Raw genomic sequence first — 12,157 nt, 5'->3', positions numbered from 1 at the left:
TTAGGCTTGTCTTTGGAAAGAAAACATGAATATGGACAACTGACTTCAATGGAAAATGTATGCATCATCCTTGCTCCCTTCCGGCAGCAAGGCTGGAACAGGAGCTACCTGTGTCACGTGAGCCAACCCTATCTCCCTGCTAACAAGGAAAAATCCAAAGACCAAGCCCAGCTGACCCCATTTCCAACATCTGAGCCTGCTGTAAGCATACAGCCCTCAGTGGGTGCCTGCTCAATGCCTCACAAGGCCCTCTTAATGCCTCTTTGGATACACTCTGTCCTCCCTGCTGCAGGCACTGCCACACACAGACCTAAGGCTGCAGAACACCTCTGGTGTGCATGGACCCACTGTGGACCCACAGGCAGTGCCAGCTTCCCCAGAGCAGATGGCTCAGGGCAGAGGTGGGGCCTATGCCTTTGTGCTCTGCTGGTGTCTTGCCCTTGGTCTCACCCTTCAGTGTCAGCAGGTTCACAAGGTCTGGTCCTGTGCTCCTAGATAATAAATACCAGCCCTTGGAGGAGAGTGGAATTTGTAACTCTTTAGGCAGGTATTGCTGGTATTTTAATTACTTTCTCAAATGGCTCATCTGGTTAACTCTGCCAGCAAATGAGGACTGGAGCCCCACGGATCCTTACTTAGGGTACTTATATGAGCAGCAAACCTTCTGACCTGTGACCATCTTCAGTAATACAGGTTATTAATATGTATTTATAACAAATAATTATGTAGGAAATACATGCACGACCCAGTGCTCAGCTTGGTAATGTGGCAGTATACAAATACACAGCAAAGCAACCTCTCATCCCTCACCCAAAGTAACAGGCAAGAAAGAGCAGAGATGTACACAGGATAAGGAAATAGCATTTATGTATCACAAAAGTTCATTGCAAGAATTGCTGTTTATGATTTATTAAAGATTAGGGGGAAAAAACCCAAACACATTGAATGAAATGACAGTCAAACACAGGATGACCATGGTGTGTCAGAACAGCAGCATTTCTTGTCTAGTCCAGGACTGTATCTCCTGGAACAGCCAACAGGAACCACCTAATGATAGTGTGAGGAGAAGGGAGGCTGCTGTCTAAAAGGCTTCCACAGGATGCGGATTTGCACCTCAAAGAGTTCCTGAATCAGAGGTGTTTGTGTTGAACATCCCTGCATAGATTTTTCCTCCATGATGGTGCCTAATTGCTTTTTGAACTTCTGGCATCCTCAACAATGCAATGACTTCCAAGATTTAATTGTTCCATGTTGAGGTACCTTCTTTTGAACCTGCCACCTCCTAATTCCATTTGATGATCCCTCTTGCCCTCAGCTGCTATGTTAAGCATTCCAGTGGCAACTTTGTAAAAAATTAAATAAAAACCATCATATTCATTTATCTGGATGAAAGTGTATACACATAATTATGTAAAATGCACTGCACGATATCCTCCCAAATAGCAAATGTGTATTCTTTATTATCTTTGCCAATGTTTCACAAAAAAAAGGGGAGGGCAAAACCAAACCACCTAACAAAAACTAACAAATAAAAACCAACCCAGCAAAAGCAACCAAACAAACCCTGGTGATCTTACAGCAGATACCTTATCTGATATGACAGTAGCAATGCAGTACAATGCAATCAGTAAGGTTAGAATATGTGTAACGCAACTGCACAGTGCAGACTGACACCAGGTATGCTACAAGCATTTCCACAAACACAGCATAGGTGAAGCAAGTAGGAACACATCTTCTAAGTGACCTACTGCACTCCTACCACTTGCAGTCTTGAGTATAGTCAGGGAGTCTGCTTATTTTTAACATTTTCCTGACCGTACATTGAAAAATAGAGCAAAAATCTTCAAATAGAACACTATTTGCTTTCATTATGAGTCATGTTTGTTTTAACACGGTTCTCCTTAACTCACCGCCATATAATGCGTCCCCATCTTTTCCAGAGGGAAAATGGACAAAAAGAAAACCTCACCTTATGCTTCTCCTTTTGTGAGTATGAGCTTATGTATTCACAGTGCACATCTGTATAGGACCAGGAGGCCTGAGCTGTAAGCCCCAGCAAGGCAGGGCTGTATCTTTCCAGCAGGATCTTATCCATGAAGGGTCTGGCTCTAGAATACCTCTGAAACCATTTTCTTTTGCAGCATGGTTCAGAGCAATGAAGGAGAAATAGAAGAAATAGGCCAACATGACAAGCTTTATCACTCCATTTCCTTCACTGGCAGCAGTCAAGTCTCAGACCTTAAACAGATGCTGTTTTCAAAGCACGTACAAGACATTACTGCCAGGAACGGTGGTATTTTTTCATGATGGCATAGCACTGGCTACCCTCAGCTACCTCAGAGAGAGGAGGAGAGCACCCTTAAAAGGAAGAATGCACTGGAACCAGCAGAAAGAGTCACCAAGTCCTGGAGGGGAGATGAAGCAACAAGACCAGGCCCGAGGGCGTCGCACCCTTGTCCTGGGGCTTCACACGTGGGAAGGGGGACGCGCCCCACGTCCACCACCAGCCGCCCCGGTGGCGCCCACCACAGCCGGGATGGTAGCGGTGACAGGGAGCCCACGGTGGGGGGGGGAACAAGACGGGACACGGAGGGAAAGGGGCGGGGTACGGGCCACCCCCCACTGCCCCTCCAGCGCACCTGCGCCGGGTGGCACCCAGCCCAGCCCGCGGGCTGGTATTTATAGTGCGCTATTTTAATCGCGCTCGCTCATTGGCCGTGGCCGTGTGACGACATCGGCTCTCCCTGGGCAAAGTCCCACCGCTCTGCTCTTCCTCTTCGCTGGGTGGCGGTCGAGGGCGCGGTGCCGTCGGGGACGCGAGTCTTGTCAGCGTGGCGGGAGGGGGGAGCGTGGTGCCACCGCGACGGGGCTGCTTCTGGAGCAATTCCAGGCGGTGGGGATCTCTCCGTCGCAGCCTCACCAGGCTGGGGAGGAAGCCTGTGGCTCCCGCCCCTACTGGAGGTGGCGGAGACATGGGTCGTCACTGTTCCGAGGCCCACTGCCACCTCTGGGGTGTTCAGCTCCCTGCTCAAAATGGCGGCGGGGCTGAGGGGATGCTTCCCCCCCCCCCCCCCCCGAAGACTCCTGGGGCAGGCTGGAGAGGGCACCAGAGTCCGGGGTGGAATTGTGAGGGGTCTGGGGTTTCATCCTTAGACTTGCTTGCAGAGGGCAAGAACATCCTGTGATGGTGTTTCCGGCTGTGTGTCCATGTCCTTGCAGAAGCGAAGGGATGAAAACCCAGGGACAGCTGTGTTTAGGCATGAACCTGAGAGAAGGGGTGTAGCCACTGCTGCCTTAGGGTTAGGTGTTAGTCCAGACATGAAAATGTGCAATGATACCTTTGCATACCCCTGATACTGGTCAAATGAGGCTGCAGGAGGCAGCCAGGTTGTGTCCATCTCTAGATGTACAGACAATTCAGCTTTGCTGATTTTGGGCTCTACATAGGAGCATCCTTACATCCCCACTTCTCCATGACAGGATGGCTAACGATGGATCAGGTCACTGCAGATTTATTTTTTTGCATATAGCACAAGCAGTCTGTGAACATTCAATGAATGGGCTAAATACAATATCAGGATTTAGTGCCACTCAAAACCAGCCTCCAGAACACCTGGCCCATACAAGCCATGTGTTACTTCCATGCTCTGTGTAGAGGAAGTTTGTGATCATGCTTAGTTTGTATGCTTTTAGCAGCTGCAGTCCCTCATTTTTCCACTAGGTCTGCTGGTACATCTGTATGCACCTGAGGTTAAGGTCGGAAAGTTCCACTGGTAAAGGTGAAAGACTAGATTGCCATTTCATGTAGTCGAAGAGCTCAGCAGTAACTGGTGTCAAGATAAAATTATCTGGCATTCTTACCTGGGTGTGGAAGTTTCTTCAGTTCATCAAACTGTTCAACTAAGCACTTCAAGAAAAGTGCAAGTATTAACTTGGCAAATGTAGTGTGAGACTGAAAAAGCAGTGCTAATTGCCTCCCTTAAGTCTTGCAGGAATCATCATCCCTGGAGTTCTTGGATGTAGCATTTGGGAAGATGCAGAAGTCAAGCCACATGGAGGTGGATATTCTGGAAAATCCCCAGTGTTCTGCATCCAGTGCAGTTGGACAGGTTGGAAATGCAACAGCATATCAGTGTGGCCCTGGAATGCTCTTCTGTGTAGGCCCTTTGTCTCCCACAGGAATTTGTCTGCGCAGGTAAGATCTGTGCTAATCTGGAGCCAGAGCCAAAAGAATCCTGGACAGTCTGCCAGGTGGTTGGCCTGTCACATGCTAAGCACACAGATGGGGAAGAGGGACGTTTTACAGTCTCATCTGCTAATAGCTATAGTAAAATAGTAAGTGGTTGGACTTCAGCTGGTTTAATTCACACCATTTCCTGGTTTAGACCATGTTTTCGGCAAGTGGACTGCAATAAATAAACTTTGCAGAAGCTGTTCCTGTTCAACTTCTGTTGTAGGACTTCAGAACCTATTTGTGTTATGGCTTAAAAATTATTCTCAAAAGTATCAAATTGTTTAAAGATTATGCTACAGTGCTTTGTAATCTCTAAAGAGCAATCCATCTTTTATACATATATTTAGAGGTTTATCTTGCTTTATTTGTATTTACTCTACATATGAAGCAATATTGAAAGACAAATACATTCCTCCCAGCATCTGCTGCCTGTTAATTCATTAAAAGAAAATCTTCTTCCAGAAGGCAGTTCACTGGGGAGTTACCATATTCTATCCTATGAGGGTTCCCAGTCTGTCACACCTGTACCACTATCAGCCATTTACAACAGCATACTATAAAACTTTACATGTTTCTCAGAGCTAGGCACTTCCATCACTGTTGACTCTATCTAGAAAACAAAACTGGGAAGGCTGACTCTTACATTCAGAGCATGATTATGAATCCATTGAAGCCTGTGAGTCTTTTGAAGAATTTCGGTGTATTTGGGGGCATGCCTTCATTGCATAATTTTTTTATAAAGCCCACTGGTAAATTGTCTTCTCTGGGGAAGAAGTTTAGGAGAAAGCTGAAAGTAAAGTTTCCAGTTTTAGCATAGGTTGCCTCAGACCTGGTTAACTCTGTTAGCTCCATGTTGTATGTCTTGAGTTGATTTATCCAAATATAGATTTTATAATAGTCTTATAATAGTTCTATAATAGTCTTAATTTAAGACAGTTTATGATGATTGGAAAGTCAAGGTTCACTCACATTAAAGTTCATGAACAGGCAACATAATTTCAGTATGGTTTCTCAAGGAGTTGTTTTGGAAAGACCCACACTTTCCCAAATGCTTCCATTAATTAAAGTTTAAGAAGAAATTAAAGATTGTAGTATCAATTTATAAATCCATCTGTCAACTAAGATCTCACAAAAGCTTGTATTTGGATGCAAAGATTTTATTGCCTTTGAGCTAACAATATCAACTGCACTTCTGCTAATATTTGGAGAATAATCCTTGACTGCTGGGCTTATCCCATATCACTGAAGCAAACCGAAAGATTCGCCAGGCTCTCACTGACTTAACTGGGAACTAAATCAGAACCTGTGTACACAAGTAAAAGGCAAGTAATTTCCCAACTTTAAAATAGTGAAACTACATTGTTAGCAGAGGTGTTGAGTCGTGTGGGTTTTATCACTTAAATGTCATACTTGTAGGTTACTGGGATGAGCAGTTTTGCCATCACCACAAATCAAAGGCATCATCAAAGAATGTCAGTGAAGTTTTGCACTCACTGAATTTCATGTATTGTGGGGGGAAAAATGATCCGTAAGTAGTGTTTAAGAATTAACAGATCCACTTTCTGCCTTGCCAGTGCCTTGGTCTCCAGTGTAATACCTGGCTCAGTTTTCTGAGCCACCAGATTGACAAAGAATGAACTGTAACCATTCAGAAACAGCATGTAATTGAGGGAAAATTGGGAATGATGTTACAGTCGTGAAAGGTGCTAATTTTAGGTTGCAGTTGTTAAGATATGTTCCTGATCAATTGCATAAAATCAGGTTCTACCTGCTTCATTAATAATTTGTAATGCACAGGGAAAGGCAGGTGGAGCACTAGTGTCTGCCTTTGCTCTTTTAAAAAAGTAATGTAAAGGGTTGCTTAAGTAAAGTGAATTTTCTACGTGCAAAAGATTTCTCACCAGTCTGACCAAATTCTTGTCAACCTACTGAGAGGCTGAAAATCGGTTTGCAAAGCCAGTCTTCTTGCAAATGTTGCTGCACAGAAAAATAATTGCACCTTTTAGCATGAAAATGTGAGCTCCAGAATTCAGGGAAACAGTGCACAATTCTGCAGAAGGGAACACAGAGGTCATTTTGTGTGTATGCTCATTAAGGAAAGGAATTGCACTGGAATGTGGGAGGGTGGAGAGTAAAAATTCGAAGTTCCTGTGTCTGCAAGAAAACAGGGGAGTATGTATGCCACAGTGACTTACAGTGTACATATACCACACTGAAATGATTCTAGAAATGTTACTGGTGAAAGTTAGTTTTACTGAAGATCACAGTCACTAGAAGTTGGGCATCAGCTCTCCTCATACTGATTAGTCACCTATTATCCTTGAATGTATGCAGGAATGCCTGCTGGACCCAGACTTTCTTCAGGCACCAGTTCAGCAAGACCAAAGTATATGCACAGGGTTAAATAAGTACCATAATATCACTAAATTCTGGAGGATGCTGGTTCCAAGTCAGTAGCCTCACAGTGAGATATATGGGTCCCAACAAAGAGTTCCGATACATACTTTAAGGCAAGGAAACACTGCAAGTCTGAGGAGGGACTTGCAGATCCTATGTCCCTCTGGGTCAGTTCGTTTGCTGTTCAGCAGTGAAACTGCACTGTGAGAAACAGTGTTACATCTATGGGGAAAGAAGCAGCTGAATAATGACATTTGAAACCTGCTCTGTGATTTAGGGAATAGAGGAAAATCTGACTCTCATACAGAGGCAGCTTAAGCAGGACAATACAAGGATTGTAGAATCAAATATGTATGCATAATTGTATTTTTTTGAGAGTATTGTAAGGCATTTATAAGAAATCACTATGATGATGGAAAGTAATGACATCTCTTGGGCTTTCTTCCTTACCCTTTTGGTTTCAGGCGCCCATCGTGGGCTGACCTGCTGAAATCCATGAGAGTTTTGGAGTAAGGCCAGGGCCTCTCCAGTGCTACATTCAAGCTGCATGAATCAAAAGTCCTGTGGAAATAGCAGAAACATTGAATTTTAAAGAGTATGTTGGGATCATTTTTAGTTCCTCATTTATTTCTTTAACAGCATTGATTTATTTTTACACTGTCATGGGCTGGTAGAAGTGTGGCCTGGGGCTGGACCCAAAGTGCTTGGTTTTCCCCACAGTGTTGTGTTTGCTCACCTGCATGTGCCACTACTCCCATAGAAATGCAGTATTTAATGCAACCTAAGTATTTACACAGCACTGTTGTAAGTCAGGCTGTAAATTACTTCCTTTGTGGATAGACCTGTGGGTACATTCTGCTCACTGCCCTATTAACTGAATATTAATAACTAATGATAAAATTACATGGAGTGTCATAGTAAAATAGTGTCAATAGTAAAACTCATTTGTTATGCTGTTAGGATAGTCTTAACATTTACTGGCTGCTGTAGCAGGCCCTCTCTGTCCTACATGTACTGCCCTGTACATGTGATCCAGTGAAGGTCCTGGTGCGTCCCACAGCAGTCTGTTCACAGCCCAGAACACCAGGAGCCAGCCTACGGGCAGGTTTTTTATTAACCATATTGCACAGAACAAAACTTAATCCCATGAAGCCTGGCCTTTTTTGTAGGGCCTGGATGAGCAATTCCAAGTAACCCTTACCTGATAAACCTTCTTCCTGGTTGACAGCTGTCCTTTGATGAGAGAGGGTTTCAGGCAAATTCAGGATGAGCCACACCTTCCTTACTTCCATACTTTGAACAACAGGGATCACTCCACTCCTCACTCCATTGTGCTTTCCTCTCCTTCTTTGCCTGTGGGAGAACCAAGACCCTTGGTGCAGCTGCCTTCCCAGCTGCTGGCTGGGGTAAGGAGTGAGGGAGGTGAGATGAGGAGGAATGGGGAGAGTTGAGAGGAGCTGAACCATGCAGTGGCTTGAAGGGCACCATTGACAGGCTGTGAAAGGAAACAGAGCAGGCATTGGGTAAACAACTATTGAAAAAGCAGCTTCAGGTCAGAAGATGCAAAAGGAATTGTTGAGTGAGCTTTAGGAAGCAGCACATGGGTGCAGAGGAGCATACATCCAAATTGGAAATCTTGTGTAGATAATAATCCTAGAAGGAGGAGTAAAGGAGATACTTCAATAATTCAAGGAGCAGGGTCATGTTTACCCTCTCCATCCTTGTGTGATGTGAACCAAATCTGGCTGACCTTCCTCACTTGAGCAGTGCCACCAAACAGTGGCACCACTAGTCTTCTCAAAGGAGTGAGAGGAATCTGTGCATATCAAAGCCAGATGTAATTAATGTGTACATAGAACACAATATATATAGAATGTGTATAATACTACAAAATATATTGGAGATAAAAAGCACAACAACAGAAAGCTGAAAATCATTACGTAAAAATTTAGATTAAAAGGAATCTGTTATTTTAAAGAATTTCTCATCTGTTTCTTTCCAGGACAAAGAACACACACAGGCACTTGCTTGAGTGGAAAATTAACAGGGCAACTGTACTGGCCAAGACTGCTTCAACTTCCCTGAATTACCTCAATTTTTTATAATTGCTGAACCGCTGATTTGCTCCATTCATGTCATTTCAAGTTTCCTAGAGAACACAGAACTCACCTCTTCCACTTCTACTGGTGTTTAAATAAGATTGCATAAGAAATCAGGTAATAGCACCATGGCTAAAAGTAGCAGAATCAGGCCGGAAAACTCTATTCCCAGACTAGCACACACAGTGATGTTTGATAAGGCCCATAAACAGCTAGATTACTGTGATTCTGTGATCAGGCTGACAGAATCAACCTGATTCTGACCTCACACAGGTGCAAGAGTTTCTGACTTTGTCCCTGTACATTATGTGCAGGTCTTTCGATAATACTTAAACCATGAACAGAGTTCAAGGTTATCATTTCACATTAACAGGGGTTGGCTGAGAGAGTAATCTAAAGTAACCAATTAAGAATTACAATGGGAGCCTGTCCTAGTGAAGTTATGGAATTTTCTCCACTAAATCTCTCAGTTATAGAACTGGTCTTGACTCTGAAGGGCTTTGACATTGGGTTAGGATTGCAAGCTTGAGTCGTGTGGGAATGGACTCACAAGCGTCATAGTTCACATTGAAATTTGCAGCTTTCATTCTCTTCTCTACAAGTAGGGTTCCACTGCAGCTCAGTTTCCTGTAAATGTGTTCCACAATTAATTACCGAGTCTAAAAATTATTCAATTACCTTTCTGCTAATGTCCTGAGATTGCTTATGGAATGTGAGTTTGAATCCATCTGGGTACATATCATTGCATTTCTTCTAAAGGGAGGCATAACCAGGTTATGAGAAGAACAAGAAAATAACTTAAATTCACATTTCAATCCTGCAGTGTTGTCAGTGCAAGTTTTACTGGTTCGTTTTTTGGGGTTTGGATTGAGTTTTCTTTTTTTAAGGATACTCATTACCAAAATAAGCATTTAACCATGTGTAGTTGCTGCAATTGTTTTCCGCATGCACTAAAAATTTAAACAAAAATGTTACACCTCAAGTTAAAAAACGCAATCTCAGAATTTTACAGCCATGGTAAAAATCAGTGGTTAGAGATTTTAGAGCCAGGAGAGATCATTTTGATTATCTGCTTGTCTAACATGAAACTCAGGTTGTCAGGAATTCCAGAAACTTTTGTTTAGGGCTTTGTTTGAGTTAGATTGTCCTGCTGAAATTTAATACTTGCAAAAGCAAACAAATCTTTTTCTTACTTCTTATTTAAGCCATTATTTACTCACTATTGCTGTGTGGTAGCATTTGAAACACAATACTTAATTGCTGCTTGAAACACAGAAAAAATAGAGATTGTTTCAAATATTACACATTAGCAACCTTGGGGAAAATGGTGGCCATAATCTTACTTGCAACACCACCACTATTTCAAAAGTCCTTAGCACTGCACAAATGATACTGCATGCTGCATTTTAAGGTAATTCCTGTAAAGAGGGGGGGTTTGTTACATCCCTTTTTAAAAAAATAAGGGTGCAGACTGAACTCTGAGACAAGAAAGAACTTTGTGCAAGACTGTGCTGTTATCTAAAGAATATTGTTTCTTATCTCCCTGGATTTGCACAGCATGGCTAAACCCACTAAGGTGATGAGTGAGCAGTTATTTCAGGTGACAGGGGTGGAGGGTATTGAGAGCAATGCAGGGAAGGAGCACATTTAGATCTTAGGGGAGATAATACATTAGAAAACTGTTCCCTCCTGTGACATTGCTCACTTATGGGACAGCCTCCTAAAGGGATCACTAGAGTTCCCATTGGTTTGAACACAACTGGAAAAAATTTTGTGTTGCTAGAAACACTTGCGCCTGTTGTTTCCAGCCCTTATGCTCCTAGTTCTCTCAGATCCAGAGATAAATAGTGCAGTTGAAGGGCTTTCATTAGTGCTGTCCACATTGCTTTCTGGGAGCACCTTAGATGCAAGTCTCCAGGATGCCCCCGAACCCTTACAGGCACATCTGCTCTGTTGGTGGTCCCCACCTGTGAGACCAGTGTCTTTCTTTGCAATGTCCAGCTGTTACTCCACCCCATGAATTAGCTGCATATGCACACCGTTTTGTTGTCGTCTCCAAGGGCCTTCTGGCATTTTCCTGCCTCATGGTGTCAGGCAGGTGAAGGGAAGCTAGGTCAGTGGCCAGGACTGTTTTCCCACTTGGTGTTGCTGTCCTGCCTGGCAGAGCAGCCATGGATAGCAGGACAGGGAACTTTCCCAGAGGCTTGGCCTGGAGTGGGCTGAGCCCTTCTTGCAGGCTTTTGCAAACCACCCTTAATGACCAGTTTCTCCACAGACAGTCAGCAAGAAGGTACTCATGGTCCTAGGCTCAGAGCACTTGGACACTCTGAACAGAGGCCATTCCTGGGGTGACTAGCTTCAACAAGCTGAGTCAAAAACAGGCCATGTTACCTGGTATGGCCTACTATGAAGCCCTTACTGTAACAACATGCCAAGTGCTTACAGCACTTCACCTTAAAACTGAACTATGCAAAATAAGGCCATACCTGACATACTGGCACCTCATTCTACATCTGCCCTGGCAGGCAGACCACAGCTAGGGAGAACAACACCGGAAACCCACTTTCTCATAGCAAAATGCCACACATAACAGTGTAGCACATCTTAGTGACAATAGGGTTCACTCATGTCTACAAGGTATTTCCTGCCCTCCTGCTCCTGGTCTCTCTCAGATCTAGGACTGAGCTGGGTCTGGCTTTGGAGATAAAGCCTATGAAAGTCTCTAACGGATATATATTTGTGCTAAACCAAAGTGAAGTCCTCAAGGCCAAATGACATAGTTGGGGAAAACAGACAATCTTCTTGGATACAGAAACTCTACTTCATGTCTGGTTGCTGCAATGACAATGCTTTTTACCACTCCAGAATAATTAAACATACTGAGCAATTAGCTCATGAACCACTAGCTCTGGAGTCACCCAGATCCTCACCCTCAACTGATACCAGGTGAAGGGACACAACACCCTGCTTCTGGAGTCCAGCAGCACCTCACCCTTCTCCTCCCACACTGTAAGCACTTGAAGGTCAAACCAGAACAGTGGACTAACAAACCCAGCTCCAAAGGCATTGCTAACAACTGTTGAGAGGTCATGCAGATGAACCCATGGCACAGAAAGTGATCATAAGGTTACATGTTACAGATTTTTCCTCCTCATCTTACATTTGTCTTTTATTAAAAGAGACCAAATAATTCATCATGCTATCTTCAAAAGATAAATTAAGTAAGTGAAGCAGTGAGCTGAGCCCTGTTTTGCCTAGGAGCAAATCAAATCTGTGTGAAATCCTGGTTATATGTGAGGCAGTACTTCAGCTCTATTTTGAAGGCTGAAGTGGTGCTCAATTAGTACCTAGGTCATGAGTTACCTGCTGCAAACAGGTGAAATTCACCTGCAGTTTTAGTGGTAGCATAATGATATTTTCCAAAGTG

At 43.7% G+C, this 12,157-nt stretch overlaps 2 long non-coding RNA genes across 2 annotated transcripts; both read right to left on the bottom strand.

The window, feature by feature from the left end:
• Nucleotides 1-893: 893 nt before the first annotated feature.
• Nucleotides 894-2,343, bottom strand: LOC134175230 (uncharacterized). Its single transcript, XR_009968929.1, has 2 exons — nt 1,970-2,343; nt 894-1,342 (listed from the first exon to the last, which is right to left on the bottom strand). It is a non-coding gene; the product is annotated as an uncharacterized LOC134175230 (long non-coding RNA).
• A 2,361-nt stretch (nt 2,344-4,704) lies between these two features.
• LOC134175203 (uncharacterized) lies at nt 4,705-8,031 on the bottom strand. Its single transcript, XR_009968919.1, has 3 exons — nt 7,833-8,031; nt 6,136-7,192; nt 4,705-4,844 (listed from the first exon to the last, which is right to left on the bottom strand). It is a non-coding gene; the product is annotated as an uncharacterized LOC134175203 (long non-coding RNA).
• Between the last annotated feature and the right edge of the window lie 4,126 nt (nt 8,032-12,157).

Source organism: Pezoporus occidentalis, unplaced genomic scaffold (genome assembly GCF_034315485.1).
Source record: "Pezoporus occidentalis ecotype Australia unplaced genomic scaffold, CSIRO_AGI_Poc_V1 ctg67, whole genome shotgun sequence".
Classification (NCBI taxonomy): domain Eukaryota; kingdom Metazoa; phylum Chordata; class Aves; order Psittaciformes; family Psittacidae; genus Pezoporus; species Pezoporus occidentalis.
Note: the sequence above shows the minus strand (reverse complement) of the source record. Positions and strands in the feature narration are given on the sequence as shown.